The sequence below is a fragment of the Tupaia chinensis genome, unplaced genomic scaffold (genome assembly GCF_000334495.1).
Source record: "Tupaia chinensis unplaced genomic scaffold, TupChi_1.0 Scaffold140874_1, whole genome shotgun sequence".
Taxonomy (NCBI): domain Eukaryota; kingdom Metazoa; phylum Chordata; class Mammalia; order Scandentia; family Tupaiidae; genus Tupaia; species Tupaia belangeri.
In genome coordinates this window covers 1,967,824-1,972,687 of record NW_006200742.1, presented here as the reverse complement: position 1 = coordinate 1,972,687, position 4,864 = coordinate 1,967,824, and positions in this window count along the sequence as shown.

Below are 4,864 nucleotides of genomic sequence, written 5' to 3'. Positions count from 1 at the left end.
CCCTACCAGGGCCAAATATGGAAGGGCTAGGAAGGAGAGTTTACACAACCTTCATGATTTCTTTTCTGTTTTCTCTCTTTTCTCCATTTCTCGCAATATAGCTCCTTCCTCTCTCCACCTGGTTGGATCTTACTGACAAACTTTTATTTCTTTTTAATATATTGTAGTAGAACTCTTCTCTGTATAATAGTAAACTCTATTCTCTTTAAAGCCAAGTCTCCATGCTTAGCTGTGAAAATACTAAGGCCACAGGAAGAAGTTCAGCAAATTCTTTTTCAAAAGGCTTGAATAATCTTATTTTTTAAAGCAGTCATAGAACATTACTCCTTCTTTTGCTCTTCTGTAATAAATTCAAATTTTCTTCCTGAGCAAATTATTGCCTCAGGCAGACTAGTGTGAAGAGTTCTACATGAGAAAGCAAGAAGAGAAAAGCACTTGAAATATAAGGTTTGAGCCCTGTTATAGAACCATGGCTCTTGACTTCAATTTCTTTCTGTGTTTTCTTTTTTTTTTCTTGTTTTGTCTTTTTTCTATAGGGTGCTGTCAAAGAGAGAGACAGACAGAGTGAGGGTAGAAAAGTGAGAAAGCACTCACTTCCAGGAAGAATGGCCATGTCACAATTCCTTCTCTTGCATTATCCTCTTGGGATTAGGGAATGCACACACGCCCAGGTATTTTTTCAAGCTACTGAGTCTCAGATTCAAGCAGCACTATCAACCACGTGGAAGCCAGTCCCTTAACCACCAAGCCACTGGCTGGTCCCAACTTCAGTTGCTTTATTAACTTCTTGGTATTCTATCTTTCCAGGTAACTGAACTGCACATAGATGTAGGTGGCCTAAAATCTTGTCTTAATATCCACTGGTTTGGATTGGGTGGAAGACAGGCTTTTGAGCCAGATCTCTCTTCTTTCACCTAATGTGTCCCTCGCTTTCCTTATCACTAAAGGGACCTTCTTCTTCTCCATCCTTGCTGTTGGACACCCTCTTCTGTTTTCCTCTTTGCTCTCACAATACACAATGTGCATACATATAAATGCATATCTCGCCCCTTTCTCTTTGTCTGTATTTTACACCTGCACTCCTCTGTTGCTCTCACTTTTTCTAAGACTTTCTTCTATATGTGTCACCACTGATTCTTTAGTACATTATTATAATTTGAGCACCTATACCTACTAGAAATGAGAAAGTCCCTCTTCAATTGGCTCTCTCATTTAATCCTTGGAGTCCTTATCATGTATAGGAAGCACCTGAAGCTCAAAAAAGTTTTAAAAATGTGTTCAAGGCTACAGAAATAGTAGTTGACAGATTTGGGACTTGAACCCAGGTTTCATGACCTTATAATCCATTCCCCTAAGGGGTGTTGTGATGAACAAAAATCCACTTTTGAATGAACATTCTATGTAAATCAAATTATCCTATAAAAATTCTGAAGATGGAATTCAAAAATTATTTTATGATGACTGATCTACAAACCATTATTTGAAGGGAAGAATAGGGAACTCCTTTTAAAAGATGATTAATCTTTGATGTAATTCTATTAGAAGTGCTGACTAATGGTCTGATGACTGCTTATTTTGATCATGGTGTTGCATTACAAGCCAGGAAATGGAAAGAAGCATACAGATTTTAGCCACTCAAAATTGCTAACAGTGAAGGTCTCTATATTATTTTGGTTCCAGATTTTTTTTCTGGGCCAATTTAACCACTTCCTCTTCCAGTCTTCTGTTTTGTTCTTTCTGGTCAAATTATTTTCCCCCTTTCGGTTTAGGTTATTATTTATTGAAAGAATGATGTTTAATTTTTAAGCATATTTTACCTTTCTTGTTCATCTTATATCCCTTTTTCATTCTTTGTTTCTTACATCCTTGCTCATAGTGTTATGCTCCATAAGGTTACTAAAAATAAAATATTCTGGAACCCTCCTGATCTTCACAAGACAGACTTTTGAAGTTGACTTTCAACTTCTGTTCATGGATGGCCAGTTCATTCACCTGTTCATTCACAGTTCATTCAACTGTGTGGTTGAGGCTTTTGAAGGTGGTATGTTGAGAACTGCTGATATATTCTGATATATATATATATATATACAATTTTAATTTTATGTATTGTTATTATTATTTTTTAATTTGCTACAGTGTACATGTGCTCGCCAGAGAGAGAGACACACACACATACACAAAGAGAGAGGGAAAATGAGAAAACAAGCTATGATGTTTGGGACTTGAATTGCAGTCAGCTATGTGGGAGTCCAGTGGATTAACCACCATGCCACCTGCTAGCCCTCTGGTATATCTTTTATTCTGTGAAGTTTTATTAAAAGAAAATGAGTGGTGGGACCAACAGGTGGGATGGAGGTTAAGGCACTGGACTCCCACGTGGCTAACTGAGCTTCAAGTCCTGGACCTGATGGCTTGTTTTCTCACCTTCTCTCTTTCTCTCTCTGTCTTCCTCTGGTGAGTGTGTGTGCTCTGTAGCAGTTATAAAAAAAAAGGATAAATAAAATAAAATAAATAATTAAAAAAATAATGAGTGGGTCAAGGAAGAAGTATAACAGAGTATTCACTCTAGAAAAAAAAGTGAGTGATGAAGGAGTGGGTGTGTGTCTTTGAAAATGAGCAGGGGTAGTTAAAGTCTGCTGGATCCCACATGGCTGCCTATGTGGTCCATTCAAGTCCCTGACCCAGCAGCTTAAAAACCATGCTGGGTGTGTGTATGTGCATATTCAAAATCTTGAGAAGAGACTGGAGGAAAAGGGATTGTGACACGACCATGCCCTCTGGGGATACTTTCTCACTTTTTCTTTCTCTCTCTTTCTCCTCAGCAAGCACATGTACTTTACAGCAAATTAAAAAAAAAAAAAAAAAAAGAAGGGAAAAAAGTACACTTCCAAAAGATGACTTGCCAAGAAATAAGGTCTCAGTAATTCAAATTCTATAGCAAGTAAATTGCTTTTTCAGTGAGAATAACAGAGGATCAGATGAATATATTGTAGTTTGAATACTAGAAATGACCAAAATTTAAGAGGCACCTAAATTGCACCAAAATTTTCTCTTTATCAGAGTTAAGGAATTTCACAGATTATTTCTAATAAAGTTACTTTAAATGTGATTTGATTTAAACATCTACATTTTGAGGGTTTGTCCTTCATTTTAAATATTTTTCATTGTGACAAGAACACTCAACATGAAATCAATCCTTTTAACAATTTTTAACTATAATATAGTAGCTTAACTACAGGTAATATTGTATAGCAGATCTCTAGAACTTACTCATTTTGCATAACTGAAACTTTATACTCGCTGAACAGTGCAATAGACAGTGTTTATGTCTCCCTGTTTGATCTGTTAAACTCTTAATTTCCAGGATGATGATGCAAAGAGATGGGGGTCTTTGGGGGGTGATTAGGTCAGAGAATCCTAAATGGAATCAGTGCTTTTATGAATGAGGCCCAAGAGAGACCCTTCACGGGAACCAGCAGTTAGCGTAATGGCTATGTCGCTGGATTCCCACATAGTCGACCGCGGTTCGCATCCCGGACCTGGTGGCTTAGAACTCACGCCGGGTGCGTGTGCGTGCGTGCCCAAGATCCTGAGAGGAGAATGGAAGAGAAGGGATTGCGGCGTGGCCATCCCCCCTGGGGGGTGATTTCTCGCTTTCTGTCTCTATATCTGTCTGGTGAGCGCACGCGCCCTATAGCGAAAACCTCTCAAAAAAGGAAAAAAAAAAAAGAGAATAAAACGGGGGAAACCCCGGCCCCTTAACCACAAAGCCACTGGCTGGTCCCAACTTCAGTTGCTTTATTAACTTCTTGGTATTCTATCTTTCCAGGTAACTGAACTGCACATAGATGTAGGTGGCCTAAAATCTTGTCTTAATATCCACTGGTTTGGATTGGGTGGAAGACAGGCTTTTGAGCCAGATCTCTCTTCTTTCACCTAATGTGTCCCTCGCTTTCCTTATCACTAAAGGGACCTTCTTCTTCTCCATCCTTGCTGTTGGACACCCTCTTCTGTTTTCCTCTTTGCTCTCACAATACACAATGTGCATACATATAAATGCATATCTCGCCCCTTTCTCTTTGTCTGTATTTTACACCTGCACTCCTCTGTTGCTCTCACTTTTTCTAAGACTTTCTTCTATATGTGTCACCACTGATTCTTTAGTACATTATTATAATTTGAGCACCTATACCTACTAGAAATGAGAAAGTCCCTCTTCAATTGGCTCTCTCATTTAATCCTTGGAGTCCTTATCATGTATAGGAAGCACCTGAAGCTCAAAAAAGTTTTAAAAATGTGTTCAAGGCTACAGAAATAGTAGTTGACAGATTTGGGACTTGAACCCAGGTTTCATGACCTTATAATCCATTCCCCTAAGGGGTGTTGTGATGAACAAAAATCCACTTTTGAATGAACATTCTATGTAAATCAAATTATCCTATAAAAATTCTGAAGATGGAATTCAAAAATTATTTTATGATGACTGATCTACAAACCATTATTTGAAGGGAAGAATAGGGAACTCCTTTTAAAAGATGATTAATCTTTGATGTAATTCTATTAGAAGTGCTGACTAATGGTCTGATGACTGCTTATTTTGATCATGGTGTTGCATTACAAGCCAGGAAATGGAAAGAAGCATACAGATTTTAGCCACTCAAAATTGCTAACAGTGAAGGTCTCTATATTATTTTGGTTCCAGATTTTTTTTCTGGGCCAATTTAACCACTTCCTCTTCCAGTCTTCTGTTTTGTTCTTTCTGGTCAAATTATTTTCCCCCTTTCGGTTTAGGTTATTATTTATTGAAAGAATGATGTTTAATTTTTAAGCATATTTTACCTTTCTTGTTCATCTTATATCCCTT